Below are 14,855 nucleotides of genomic sequence, written 5' to 3'. Positions count from 1 at the left end.
TCAACCTCATTGATCAGACTGTGATAGGAAGGCAGAGAATTATCTGAATGGTATCAAGTTAGGAAAAGGGGACGTACAACGAGATCTGGGTGTCCTAGTGCATCAGTCACTGAAAGGAAGCATGCAGGTACAGCAGGCAGTGAAGAAAGCCAATGGAATGTTGGCCTTCATAGCAAGAGGAGTTGAGTATAGGAGCAAAGAGGTCCTTCTGCAGTTGTACAGGGCCCTAGTGAGACCGCACCTGGAGTACTGTGTGCAGATTTGGTCTCCAAATTTGAGGAAGGATATTCTTGCTATTGAGGGCGTGCAGCGTAGGTTCACTAGGTTAATTCCCGGAATGGCGGGACTGTCATATGTTGAAAGACTGGAGCAACTAGGTTTGTATACACTGGAATTTAGAAGGATGAGAGGGGATCTTATTGAAACGTATAAGATTATTAAGGGGTTGGACACTTTAGAGGCAGGAAACATGTTCCCAATGTTGGGGGAGTCCAGAACAAGGGGCCACAGTTTAAGAATAAGGGGTAGGCCATTTAGAACTGAGATGAGGAAAAAAAAATTCAGTCAGAGAGTTGTGAATCTGTGGAATTCTCTGCCTCAGAAGGCAGTGGAGGCCAATTCTCGGAATGCATTCAAGAGAGAGCTAGATAGAGCTCTTAAGGATAGCGGAGTCAGGGGGTATGGGGAGAAGGCAGGAACGGGGTACTGGTTGATAATGATCAGCCATGATCACATTGAATGGTGGTGCGTACAGGCTCGAAGGGCCGAATGGCCTCCTCCTGCACCTATTGTCTATTGTCTATTGACTTTACTGCACTTTATCTTCCCCCAAACGTTATTCACATTATTCCCTTCACTCTGTACCTGTACACTGAGGACGGCTCAATTGTAATCATGTAGTCTTTCCGCTGACTGGGTAGCACGCAACAAAAGCTTTTCTCTGTACCTCGGTACACGTGACAATAAACTAAACTAAACTCAATCTTAACTCAAGTGTCATGTCTAATAACTGATAATTATCCCCACTGTCGTTACTCTACTAATTGCATGCAGAATTTTCTGTTTTAATTTGTTCTTCAAAGAAAATAATGTGCGCATCCAGGGAAAATGGTGTACCATAAGTGGAAAACATAGAAAACATAGAAAACATAGCTGCCGGAGGAGGCCATTCGGCCCTTCGAGTCAGCACCGCCATTCAATATGATCATGGCTGATCTTCCACAATCAGTACCCCGTTCCTGATTTCTCCCCATATCTCTTGATTCCTTTAGCTCTAAGAGCTAAATCTAACTCTCTCTTGAAAACATCCAGTGAATCGGCCTGCACTGCCTTCTGTGGCGGAGAATTCCACAGATTCACAACTCTCTGGGTGAAGAAATGTTCCCTCATCTCAATCCTAAATGGCCTCCCCTTATTCTTAAACTGTGACCCCTGGTTCTGGACTCCCCCAACATCGGGAACATTTTTCCTGCATCTACTGTAGCCTGTCCAATCCTTTAAGAATTTTATATGTTTCTATAAGATCCGCTCTCATCCTTCTAAATTCCAGTGAACACAAGCCCAGTCGACCCATTCTTTCATCATATGTCAGTCCCGCCATCCCGGGAATTAACCTGGTGAACCTACGCTGCACTCCCTCAATAGCAAGAATGTCCTTCCTCAAATTAGGAGACCAAAACTGCACACAGTACTCCAGGTGCGGTCTCACCAGGGCCCTGTACAACTGCAGTAGGGCCTCCTTGCTCCTAAACTCAAATCCTCTCGCAATGAAGGCCAACATGCCATTAGCTTTCTTCATTGCCTGCTGTACCTGCTTGTACATCAGCATTCAGTGACTGATGTACAAGCACACCCAGGTCTCGTTGCACCTCCCCTTTTCCTAATCTGACACCATTCAGATAATAATCTGCCTTCCTGTTCTTGCCACCAAAGTGGATAACCTCACATTTACTAGGAGCAAGTGATGTGGCCAGTACATAAAGGGTGAATGTACAGGTTCTTTTCCCCCAGAGTAAGGAAACCAAGTACTCCAGGGCATAGGTTTAAGGTGAGAGGGGAAATATGTAATAGGAACCTGAGAGGCAACTTAAGCCACATTTATTTGGAGCTATTTGGAGTGAGTGGAAGCAGAAACATATAGCGCAAGAGAAAACAAAGGGTAATGAGATGAACAGTGTAGGAAGGAACCACAGGTGCTGGTTTAACCTGAAGATGAGAAGAACATGATGCTATTTTCCAACTCATTGTTATTCCAGTGGCAGCCCGTGCCACGCAAAACAGATACTTAATGATAAAAATATATCAATTATTTATTCAAAACAGCATCATTCAACGTTAGTTCTTGAAGATAACATTCCCTCGTTTTCTGAACCTGATTGAACCTGTCCCTCTCGTCAGTTTTATCTTGATTTCTTTAGCTGGAGGACAATATATTGTAGGCACGACGACATTACTACCCCATGGAGTGTCAAAGTGGCTCCAAAGGTTGTCATGGAGGCAGCAAGATTATCGTTAAAGCTTGCCACTGACATGGTACTCTGCTTGCCTTCATTTTGTTCCTATTTTTAGAATTATATTCGTAGAATAAAAGAATACCATCATCCTCGGCGGTCACTGGAAGCGAGTGTGACTGTCCTCTCCATAGGGTCGGACGCCTGTGCGTGACTTTGTTTAGCGCGGGGAGACTGGTGCACAGACAGCCACCACACGGTCCTTGACAGATCTGGGTCAGGATCCAGTGGCGTGGAGTCCAAGACGACCGGGGACCCTTTTCTGCCGCGGCCTTCATCCATCGGCCTTCCCAGCCATTGTGACGCTCCACTAAAGTCAGCCGTCACCCCCCCTCCGCCTGTTCCACCGTTGAGGTCTTGGTTGGATCGCTCTTTGTCAGGGACCTCCCTCCTCCTCGACCTTACCGCCATGGGTGACCCTACCAGGAGCGTAGCTCCAGACGGCATCGCTCTCAGGATCACACGAGCTTCTCCACCACCACAAGCTGACAATCCACGGAGAAGGATATAGAACAGTACAGGAACAGGCCTTTTGGTCCAAATGGCTGCGCAATGCTTGATGCCCAGACCAATTATCTGCCTGCATGTGATCCACACCCCTCTATTCCCTGCATACCCATGTGTCTATCCAAAAGCCTCTTAAACACTACTATCGTATCCGCCTCCACCACCACCCCTGGCAGTGCGTTCCGGGCACCCACCACCCTCCGTGTAAAACACTTGCCCACCCACATCTCCTTTAAACTTTGCCCCTCTCAACTACCTCTTCTGGCAGCTTGTCACATACACCCACCTGTGTGAGAAAGTTGCTTCTCAGGTTCCTTTTAAATATTTCCCCTCTCACCTTAAACCTATGCCCTCTAGTTCTTGATTCCCCTACTCTGGGGGACAAATACTGTACATTCACTCTATCTATCCCCCTAATGATTTTATGCACCTCTATAAGATCACTCCTCAACAGCCTGCGCTCCAAGGAATAGATTCCTAGCCTGCCCCAACCTCTCCCTGTAGCTCAGGCCGAGTCCTGGTAAATCCAGGTAAATCTTCTCTGCGCCTTTTCCAGCTTAATGGCATCTTTCATGTTGCAGGGTGACCAAAATTGTACCCAACACTCCAAGTGCAGGAAGGAACTGCAGATGCTGGTTTACGCTGAAAATAAAGACACAAAATGCTGGAGTAACTCAGCGGGGCAGGCAGCAGCATCTCTGGAGAGAAGGAATGCGTGACGTTTCGGGTCGAGGCCCTTCTTCAGTCTGAAGCAGGGTCTCGATACAAAATGTCATCCATTCCTTCTCTCCAGAGATGCTGCCTGTCCCGCTGAGTTACCTCAGCATTTTTGTGTCTGTCCAATACTCCAAGTGTGGTCTGATCAATGTCTGTGTGAACCTTTGACGGCCTTGCCTGGTTTGTCCCAGAGGAAGTGGTTCTGTGCATGGTAATACTGAAATAACTGTGTGCACCTTTAGTGCCCCAGGTGTTGGATAATGAGCAGATGCTGTTCCCATTGCAGCTTGTGTGGTTTGGCCACCAAGGAAGAGAATGTTAAACATAAGGCCCTGATGGAGCGTGAGGCTAGAGGGCGGAGTGAGCAGTCTGGCAACGCAACAGGTCAACGGTGGAACCGTGGAGAGAGTCTTAGAGTCACAGAGTCACAGAGACACACAAAGTGATAGAGTGATAGTGATAGAATGATAGAGACACAGAGACACAGAGACACAGAGTCACAGAGACGCAGAGTCACAGAGTCACAGAGACACAGAGTCACAGAGTCACAGAGTCACAGAGACACAGAGACGCAGAGTCACAGAGTCACAGAGACACAGAGTCACAGAGTCACAGAGACACAGAGACACAGAGACACAGAGTCACAGAGTCACAGAGTCACAGAGACACAGAGACGCAGAGTCACAGAGACACAGAGACACAGAGTCACAGAGTCACAGAGACACAGAGTCACAGAGACACAGAGACACAGAGTCACAGAGTCACAGAGACACAGAGTCACAGAGACACAGAGACACAGAGACACAGAGACACAGCAACGTAGAGACAGAGAGACACAGAGTCACAGAGTCACAGAGACACAGAGTCACAGAGTCACAGAGTCACAGCGACACAGAGACACAGAGACACAGAGTCACAGAGACACAGGGACACAGAGTCACAGAGTCACAGAGTCACAGAGACACAGAGACACAGAGTCACAGCGACACAGAGACACAGAGACACAGAGACACAGAGACACAGAGACACAGAGTCACAGAGTCACAGCGTCACAGAGACACAGAGTGATAGAGTTTATAGAGTGATACAGTGTGGAAACAGGCCCTTCGGCCCAACTTGCCCACACCGGCCAACATGACCCAGCTACACTAGTCCCACCTGCCTGTATTTGGCCCATATCCCTCCAAACCTGTCCTATCAATGTACGTGGCTAACTGTTTCTTAAATGTGGGGATAGTCCCAGCCTCAACTACCTCCTCTGGCAGCTTGTTCCATACACCCACCACCCTCTGTGTGAAAACATTACCCCTCAGATCCTATTAAATCTTTTCCCCTTCATCGTAAACCTCTGTCCTCTGGTCCTCGATTCCCCTATTCTGGGCAAGAGACTGTGTGCATCTAACCCATCCATTCCTCTCATGATCTTATACACCTCTATAAGATCTCCCCTCATCCTCCTGCGCTCCAAGGAATAGAGACCCAGCCTGCTCAACCTCTCCCTGCAGTTCACACCCTCTAGTCCTGGCAACATCCTCGTAAATCTTCTCTGTACCTTTTCCAGTGTGACCTCTTTCCTATAACACGGCGCCCAGAACTGAACACAAATCAGATGCTCCTCGACGCACAATATTTCGACTTTACGATGGTGCAAAAGCGATATACCTTCAGTAGAAAACGTACTGCGAATTTGGAATTGTAATCTTTCCCCGGACTGGCAGACCTGTCTGCCGCTCAGACTGGCAGTGTCTTATGCGGTACGATACTCTCTGGTGATGCCGGGCGACGGCAGCGAGATGCAGCTACCAGTCAGCCACGATTGGGAGTTGCCATGGCCATGATGTCGGCATGTTAGATGGCTATGATGTTTTTTAGATTTAGATTTAGAGATACAGCGCGGAAACAGGCCCTTCGGCCCACCGAGTCCGTGCCGCCCAGCGATCCCCGCACATTAACACTATCCTACACACACTAGGGACAATTTTTACATTTACCCAGTCAATTAACCTACACACCTGTACGTCTTTGGAGTGTGGGAGCAAACCGAAGATCGCCCGTAGTCAGGATCGAACCTGAGTCTCCGGCGCTGCATTCGCTGTAAGGCAGCAACTCTACCGCTGCGCCACCGTGCCGCCGTGTTCAGTAGGTTAGGTCGTTGTGATGTTGGGTAGGTTAGGTGGTTATGATGTTCAGTAGGTTACGTGTATCAAATGCATTTTCGATTTATGATATTTTCCATTTCCAATGGGTTTGTCGGAACGTAACCCCATCGTAAGTTGAGGAGCACCTGTTCTCTAAATGCGGCCTCACCAACGTCTTGCACAACTCGTCAGTTCATGCTCGACGTGCTTGTTTGTGTGGGTAGGTGGGAGGCTATTCTGAAAACCCTGGAACAGTTGAACAGGGAGGTGGTGAAACCTACTGCGTGCAGTTCTGGCCGCGCCATTACAGGAAAGATGTGGAGGCTTTGGAGAGGGGGGTTGCCAGAAAGCTGCCTGGATTAAAGGGTAACAGCTACAGGGAGAGGTTGGACTAGGGGTTGCCAACTTCCTCACTCCCAAATACGGGACAAGGTGACGCCAGCCAGCGGCCACGTGCTCCCGCTCCACCAATGGTGGCCACCCGGGCCGGGAGCGGGTTGCTACGCAACCTCCGTTAGGCGGCGCCCGGGCCTACAGACTTAGATGTGTCCGGAGCAAAAATGTTGGAAGCCTAGAGTGTCGGGAACTAAACTGTCGGGGCCTGCACTGTGCGGGCCTGCACTGTGCGGGCCTACACTGTCCGGGCCTACACTGTGCGGGCCTGCACTGTGCGGGCCTACACTGTCCGGGCCTACACTGTGCGGGCCTGCACTGTCCGGGCCTGCACTGTGCGGGCCTACACTGTGCGGGCCTACACTGTGCGGGCTACACTGTGCGGGCCTACACTGTGCGGGCCTACACTGTGCGGGCTACACTGTGCGGGCTACACTGTGCGGGCCTACACTGTGCGGGCCTACACTGTGCGGGCCTACACTGTGCGGGCCTACACTGTGCGGGCCTACACTGTGCGGGCCTACACTGTGCGGGCCTACACTGTGCGGGCCTACACTGTGCGGGCCTACACTGTGCGGGCCTACACTGTGCGGGCCTACACTGTGCGGGCCTACACTGTGCGGGCCTACAGTGCCCCCCAGGCCTAATACGGCACAAGGGCGGTCCCGTACGGGACAAACCAATTTAGCCCAAAATACGGGATGACCCGGCTAATACGGGACAGTTGGCAACCCCTAGGTTGGACTGACTTGGATCGTTTTCTCTGAAACGGCAGAGGCTGAGGGGAGACCTGCTAGAAGTGTATAAAACTATGATGTCAGAGGTGTTAGAGGTTATGCGGAGAATGCAGGAGAATGGAGTGAGGACGTTCTTTTAGGAAGGAGATGAGGAGACATTTCTTTAGTCAGAGGGTGGTGAATCTGTGGGATTCTTTGCCACAGACACCTGTGGAGGCCACGTCAGTGGATATTTTTAAGACAGAGATCACATTGAATGGCGGTGCTGGCTCGAAGGGCCGAATGGCCTCCTCCTACACCTATTGTCTATTGAGATAGATTCTTGATCAGTGCGGGTGTCAGAGGTTATGGGGAGAAGGCAGGAGAATGGGGTTAGGAGGGAGAGCTAGATCAGTCATGATTGAATGGCGGAGTAGACTTGATGGGCCGAATGGCCTAATTCTGCTCCTAGAACTTGTGAATTTATGATATTGATGGATGTTATTCCAGAACCACAGAGGGAGTGGCAACATTTGGAATAAAAGGGCTCTTTCTGCTCATTCATTTCTAAATAAAGCTCTAGAAAACATTGAGGTAATTGCTGTTGTGCTATTATTAACGTTTATTATCAAGATGAGTGCGTGATTTGTGGCAGCAGAAGCTTGACCTTGCTGTCAACGTTCACGGAGTTAACCTGAATGCTGAGACGTCACAGTAGTGGGAGGCAGCTCCCTGCACAGGTATTATGTACAAATAAATCTGCCAAAGAGGAAGAGACAAGCCGGGTTATCTGTCCGGCGTCACGTTTATCAACGTGCACCCTGAATCACAACGCACCGAATGAAACTTCGGAAAAATCCATGCATAGAAACAAAGAAAATAGGTGCAGGAGGAGGCCATTCGGCCCTTCGAGCCAGCACCGCCATTCAATGTGATCATGGCTGATCATCCACAATCAGTAACCCGTGCCTGCCTTCTCCCCATATCCCTTGATTCCACTATCTAACTCTCTAGTTTCCACTATCTAACTCTCTATTCCATTCTATCTAACTCTCTTTTAAATTCATCCAGTGAATTGGCCTCCGCTGCCCTCTGTGGCACAAATTCACAACTCTCTGGGTGAAAACGTTTCTTCTCACCTCAGTTTCAAATGGCCTCCCCTTTATTCTTAGACCGTGTGGGCCCTGGTTCTGGACTCCCCCAACATTGGGAACATTTTTCCTGCATCTAGCTTGTCTAATACACTTATCGTTTCTATCCGTCTCAAATACATTGTACCGTCTACCTCTGTGTTTGGTATGAACTTGGCACCGGGCCACTATTTACACAAGTGACAAAGCCACAGCTGATGATAACAGCCCCAAACAGAAAATTCATACCCGCACAGGGCTGGAAATAGTCCTGTACAAGGTGTACTGAGTACGCACTGTCCCACAGGGTCCTTGGTGAAATGTCTGGCATCAAGCAGAGCCCAGAGTGCAGAGCAAACAGGACTGTAGTAATAAAGAGTTATACAATTACTTGTCTTAAGGCATATTTGGAACAAACAGGCTAAACATCCTGACACAAGCTAGACTCCTGCATGGCACTGAGTTTGAGAACAGTGGCAGATTCCAAAATCACGGCCAAGATACAACGTAGAACAGTGCAGAAGGGTCTCGACCCGAAATGTCACCCATTCCACAGATGCTGCCTGACCCGCTGAGTTACTCCAGCACTCTGTGAAACGTCACCTATCCATGTTCTCCACAGATGCTGCCTGACCCGCTGAGTTACTCCAGCACTCTGTGAAACGTCACCTATCCATGTTCTCCACAGATGCTGCCTGACCCGCTGAGTTACTCCGGCACTCTGTGAAACGTCACCTATCCATGTTCTCCACAGATGCTGCCTGACCCGCTGAGTTACTCCAGCACTTTCTGTACACCGAAGGCTATGATCACCTGGCCTCCTGACTGTTTGTTGTACCTGCATGTTTACTTACAGTGTTTCATGAACCAGCACACCAAGATCTCTTTGTAGACCAATATTTACTGATTCCTCACCATTTAAAACTATTTCCTCAATGCTTCCCAGCAATGTGGACAGCCAGCCCCAGTTGTGCATGCATTCCATCTGGTTTCTGGTGCCACTGTAGAGTCCAGGCATTACCCTCCGCTCTCCATCTGGTTGCTGGTCCCATGTAGAGTCCACGCTGCTCCTTGGAGCTCATCCTCCCGTCCATCTACGAATCACCAGCAGACCACCGTCCATAACGCTTGGCCTTTTTATCATTAATAAAAAGTGTGACTAAGTTCTCAGTGCCACAGTCAGGCAGCTTGAAGAACAAGTGTACACAATACTGTGTTCGATCCTTTAATAAACGGGCCCTTCGGCCACTGAGTCCACACCGACCGGCGATCCCCGCACGCTAGCACTACCCTACATACACTAGAGACAATTTCACATTATTTATACCAAGCCAATTAACCTACAAACCTGCACGTCTTTGGAGTGTGGGAGGAAACCGGAGCACCCGGAGAAAACCCACGCAGGTCACGGGGAGAACGTACAAACTCCGTACAGACATCACCCGTAGTCGGGATGGAACCCGGGTCTCCGGCGCTGTGAGGCAGCAACTCTACCGCTGCGCCACCGTGCCGCTCCTAGGGAAGGGGTTTCTCGTCCTGTGGCAATGGCAACGTGCCACTACACCACTGTGCCACCCTAATGATGCGGGTTTATACAAAATGCTGGAGTAACTCAGTTGGTCAGGCAGCATCTCTGGTTAATCTAGCATTTTGAGCCTGTCTTCAGATCCCATCTGCGCAGCTCCACACCTCATGGAAGGTAGGCAGGTGTACAGTAAACATCTGCAGAGCCTGCCAATTAGTACCTTCATTTACAAAGCACACACCCGGTCTGACAAGATTCATCCCCCATCCGCCCCCTTCCGGACACTGGTCGGGCTACAGAGACGTCACTGCCAACTTCAGGGGACATGGCCATTATGGAACAAACACGAGGTAGACACAAAATGCTGGAGTAACTCAGCGGGACAGGCAGCATCTCTAGAGAGAAGGAATGGGTGACGTCTCGGGTCGAGACCCTTCTACAGACTGATGTCAGGAGAGTGGGCGGGACAGAGATAGAATGTGGTCGGAGACAGCAAAACTGGTGGGAGAACTGGGAATGGGAGGGGATGGAGAGAGAGGGAAAACAAGGCTATTAGAAGTTAGAGAGGTCAATGTTCAACCCGCTGGGGTGTAAACTACCCGTGAAATACGAGGTGCTGTTCCTCCAATTTGCACTGGGCCTCACTCTGACAATGGAGGAGGCCCAGGACACAAGGGTCAGATTGGGAATGGGACGGGGAGTTAAAGTGCAGAAAAAGTCACTTATCCATGTTCTCCAGAGATATCCCTGACCTGCTGAGTTACTCCAGCACCAGGGGATGAAGGTGTCGGGGGGGTGAAGGTGTCGGGGGGGGGGGTGAAGGTGTCGGGGGGGTGAAGATGTCGGGGGGTGGAGAGGTGTCGGGGGGGTGGAGAGGTGTCGGGGGGGGTGAAGATGTCGGGGGGGTGGAGAGGTGTCGGGGAGGTGAAGGTGTCGGGGAGGTGAAGATGTCGGGGAGGTGAAGGTGTCGGGGGGGGGTGAAGGTGTCGGGGGGTGAAGGTGTCGGGGGGGTGAAGGTGTCGGGGGGGTGAAGATGTCGGGGGGTGAAGGTGTCGGGGGGGTGAAGATGTCAGGGAGGTGAAGGTGTCGGGGGATGAAGGTGTCGGGGGGGGTGAAGGTGTCGGGGGGGGTGAAGGTGTCGGGGAGGGGTGAAGGTGTCGGGGGGGTGAAGGTGTCGGGGGGGGGTGAAGGTGTCGGGGGGGGGGTGAAGGTGTCGGGGGGGTGGAGAGGTGTCGGGGGGGGTGAAGGTGTCGGGGAGGTGAAGATGTCAGGGAGGTGAAGGTGTCGGGGGATGAAGGTGTCGGGGGGAGGGGTGAAGGTGTCGGGGGGGGTGAAGTGTCGGGGAGGGGTGAAGGTGTCGGGGGGGTGAAGGTGTCGGGGGGGGTGAAGGTGTCGGGGGGGGTGAAGGTGTCGGGGGGGGTGAAGGTGTCGGGGGGGGGTGAAGGTGTCGGGGAGGGGTGAAGGTGTCGGGGAGGGGTGAAGGTGTCGGGGGGGTGAAGGTGTCGGGGGGGGGTGAAGGTGTCGGGGGGGTGAAGGTGTCGGGGGGGGTGAAGGTGTCGGGGGAGGGGTGAAGGTGTCGGGGGGGTGAAGGTGTCGGGGGGGTGAAGGTGTCGGGAGGTGAAGGTATCGGGGGGGGGGTAAAAGTGTCGGGGGGGTAAAGGTGTCGGGGGGATGAAGGTGTCGGGGGGGGGGTGAAGGTGTCGGGGGGGGTGAAGGTGTCGGGGGGGGTGAAGGTGTCGGGGGGGTGAAGGTGTCGGGGGGGTGAAGGTGTCGGGGGGATGAAGGTGTCGGGGGGGTGAAGGTGTCGGGAGGGGGTGAAGGTGTCGGGGGGGGTGAAGGTGTCGGGGGGTGAAGGTGTCGGGGGGTGAGGGGTGTCGGGACGGGGTGAAGGTGTCGGGGGGGGTGTGAGGGGGGGCGTGGGGTTGTGAGGGGGGGCGTGGGGGGGGTGAAGGTGTCGGGGGTGAAGGTCTCGGGGGGGTGAAGGTGTCGGGGGGGGGTGAAGGTGTCGGGGGTGAAGGTGTCCGGGGGGTGAAGGTGTCGGGGGGGGTGAAGGTGTCGGGGGGGTGAAGGTGTCGGGGGGGGGGGTGAAGGTGTCGGGGGGGGTGAAGGTATCGGGGGGTGAAGGTGTCGGGGGGGGTGAAGGTGTCGGGGGGGGTGAAGGTGTCGGGGGGGTGAAGGTGTCGGGGGGGTGAAGGTGTCGGGGGGGTGAAGGTGTCGGGGGGGTGAAGGTATCGGGGGGTGAAGGTGTCGGGGGGTGAAGGTGTCGGGTGGGGGGGGTGAAGGTGTCGGGGGGGGTGAAGGTGTCGGGGGGGTGAAGGTGTCGGGGGGGGTGAAGGTGTCGGGGGGGTGAAGATGTCAGGGAGGTGAAGGTGTCGGGGGATGAAGGTGTCGGGGGGGGGGGTGAAGGTGTCGGGGGGGGTGAAGGTGTCGGGGAGGGGTGAAGGTGTCGGGGGGGGTGAAGGTGTCGGGGGGGGTGAAGGTGTCGGGGGGGGGTGAAGGTGTCGGAGGGGTGGAGAGGTGTCGGGGGGGGTGAAGGTGTCGGGGAGGTGAAGATGTCAGGGAGGTGAAGGTGTCGGGGGATGAAGGTGTCGGGGGGGGGTGAAGGTGTCGGGGAGGTGAAGGTGTCGGGGGGTGAAGGTGTCCGGGGGGGTGAAGGTGTCGGGGAGAGGTGAAGGTGTCGGGGGGGTGAAGGTGTCGGGGGGGGGTGAAGGTGTCGGGGGGGGGTGAAGGTGTCGGGGAGGGGTGAAGGTGTCGGGGAGGGGTGAAGGTGTCGGGGGGGGTGAAGGTGTCGGGGGGGTGAAGGTGTCGGGGGGGGTGAAGGTGTCGGGAGGTGAAGGTGTCGGGGGGGGGTAAAAGTGTCGGGGGGGTAAAGGTGTCGGGGGGATGAAGGTGTCGGGGGGGGTGAAGGTGTCGGGGGGGTGAAGGTGTCGGGGGGGTGAAGGTGTCGGGGGGGTGAAGGTGTCGGGGGGGTGAAGGTGTCGGGGGGGTGAAGGTGTCGGGGGGGTGAAGGTGTCGGGAGGGGGTGAAGGTGTCGGGGGGGGTGAAGGTGTCGGGGGGTGAAGGTGTCGGGGGGTGAGGGTGTCGGGACGGGGTGAAGGTGTCGGGGGGGGTGTGAAGGGGGGCGTGGGGTTGTGAGGGGGGGGCGTGGGGGGGGTGAAGGTGTCGGGGGTGAAGGTCTCGGGGGGGTGAAGGTGTCGGGGGGGGGTGAAGGTGTCGGGGGTGAAGGTGTCCAGGGGGTGAAGGTGTCGGGGGGGGTGAAGGTGTCGGGGGGGGTGAAGGTGTCGGGGGGGGGGTGAAGGTGTCGGGGGGGGTGAAGGTATCGGGGGGTGAAGGTGTCGGGGGGGGGTGAAGGTGTCGGGGGGGGGTGAAGGTGTCGGGGGGGTGAAGGTGTCGGGGGGGTGAAGGTGTCGGGGGGGGTGAAGGTGTCGGGGGGGTGAAGGTATCGGGGGGTGAAGGTGTCGGGGGGTGAAGGTGTCGGGTGGGGGGGGTGAAGGTGTCGGGGGGGGTGAAGGTGTCGGGGGGGTGAAGGTGTCGGGGGGGGGTGAAGGTGTCGGGGGGGTGAAGATGTCAGGGAGGTGAAGGTGTCGGGGGATGAAGGTGTCGGGGGGGGGTGAAGGTGTCGGGGGGGGTGAAGGTGTCGGGGAGGGGTGAAGGTGTCGGGGGGGGGTGAAGGTGTCGGGGGGGGGTGAAGGTGTCGGGGGGGGGGGTGAAGGTGTCGGAGGGGTGGAGAGGTGTCGGGGGGGGGTGAAGGTGTCGGGGAGGTGAAGATGTCAGGGAGGTGAAGGTGTCGGGGGATGAAGGTGTCGGGGGGGGGTGAAGGTGTCGGGGAGGTGAAGGTGTCGGGGGTGAAGGTGTCCGGGGGGGTGAAGGTGTCGGGGAGGGGTGAAGGTGTCGGGGGGGTGAAGGTGTCGGGGGGGGGTGAAGGTGTCGGGGGGGGGGGGGGTGAAGGTGTCGGGGAGGGGTGAAGGTGTCGGGGAGGGGTGAAGGTGTCGGGGGGGTGAAGGTGTCGGGGGGGTGAAGGTGTCGGGGGGGGTGAAGGTGTCGGGAGGTGAAGGTGTCGGGGGGGGTAAAAGTGTCGGGGGGGGTAAAGGTGTCGGGGGGATGAAGGTGTCGGGGGGGGGGTGAAGGTGTCGGGGGGGTGAAGGTGTCGGGGGGGTGAAGGTGTCGGGGGGGTGAAGGTGTCGGGGGGGTGAAGGTGTCGGGGGGGTGAAGGTGTCGGGGGGGTGAAGGTGTCGGGAGGGGGTGAAGGTGTCGGGGGGGGGTGAAGGTGTCGGGGGGTGAAGGTGTCGGGGGGTGAGGGTGTCGGGACGGGGTGAAGGTGTCGGGGGGGGGTGTGAGGGGGGGCGTGGGGTTGTGAGGGGGGGCGTGGGGGGGGTGAAGGTGTCGGGGGAGAAGGTGTCGGGGGGGTGAAGGTGTCGGGGGGGGGGTGAAGGTGTCGGGGGTGAAGGTGTCCGGGGGGTGAAGGTGTCGGGGGGGGTGAAGGTGTCGGGGGGGTGAAGGTGTCGGGGGGGGGGTGAAGGTGTCGGGGGGGGGGGGGGGGGGTGAAGGTGTCGGGGAGGGGTGAAGGTGTCGGGGAGGGGTGAAGGTGTCGGGGGGGTGAAGGTGTCGGGGGGTGAAGGTGTCGGGGGGGGTGAAGGTGTCGGGGGGGGGTGAAGGTGTCGGGGGGGGGGTAAAAGTGTCGGGGGGTGAAGGTGCCGGGGGGGGGGGGGGGGGGTGAAGGTGTAGGGGGGGGGTGAAGGTGTCGGGGGGGTGAAGGTGTTGGGGGGTGAAGGTGTCGGGGGGGGGTGAAGGTGTCGGGGGGGGTGAAGGTGTCGGGGGGTGAAGGTGTCGGGGGGGGGGTGAAGGTGTCGGGGGGGGGTGAAGGTGTCGGGGGGGGGGTGAAGGTGTCGGGGGGAGGTGAAGGTGTCGGGGGGGGTGAAGGTGTCGGGGGGGGGGGTGAAGGTGTCGGGGGGGGGTGAAGGTGTCGGGGGGGGGTGAAGGTGTCGGGGGGTGAAGGTGTCGGGGGGTGAAGGTGTCGGGGGGGTGAAGGTGTCGGGGGGAGAAGGTGCCGGGGGGGGGTGAAGGTGTCGGGGGGGGTGAAGGTGTCGGGGGGGGGGGTGAAGGTGTCGGGGGGTGAAGGTGTCGGGGGGGTGAAGGTGTCGTGGGGGTGAAGGTGTCGGGAGGGGTGAAGGTGTCGGGGGGGGGTGAAGGTGTCGGGGGGGGGTGAAGGTGTCGGGGGG

The sequence above is a fragment of the Rhinoraja longicauda genome, chromosome 13 (genome assembly GCF_053455715.1).
Source record: "Rhinoraja longicauda isolate Sanriku21f chromosome 13, sRhiLon1.1, whole genome shotgun sequence".
NCBI lineage: Eukaryota > Metazoa > Chordata > Chondrichthyes > Rajiformes > Arhynchobatidae > Rhinoraja > Rhinoraja longicauda.
Note: the sequence above shows the minus strand (reverse complement) of the source record.